Here is a 329-nt window from a genome sequence, read left to right on the forward strand (position 1 = left end):
TCCTCACTCTGGTTTTACTACCCAATTTTAATAACTTCATATATGAACGGCCAAGGGAAATGGCTGACCCGAGTGGCTTCCCGTCGCTGGTTAGCAGTCATCTACGGTGATCCTGACCATTGGCTTCAGACCAGTGAGGACTCCTGCTCAGCATCTTGATACTCCAACCATGATCATAAACGTATGATCTGCTGCCCCGCCCACCACATGCACCCATGGTTCCACGTTCCCCAAATCTTTTTTTCTTTGTTGGATTTTTTCATAAAAATATGTCTATTGTTGCTGTGTTGATGACATTTTATTAAAGGATGAGACTCTGACGGGGCCAT

Source organism: Penaeus monodon, chromosome 28, assembly GCF_015228065.2.
Source record: "Penaeus monodon isolate SGIC_2016 chromosome 28, NSTDA_Pmon_1, whole genome shotgun sequence".
In the NCBI taxonomy this organism is placed as follows: Eukaryota; Metazoa; Arthropoda; class Malacostraca; order Decapoda; family Penaeidae; genus Penaeus; species Penaeus monodon.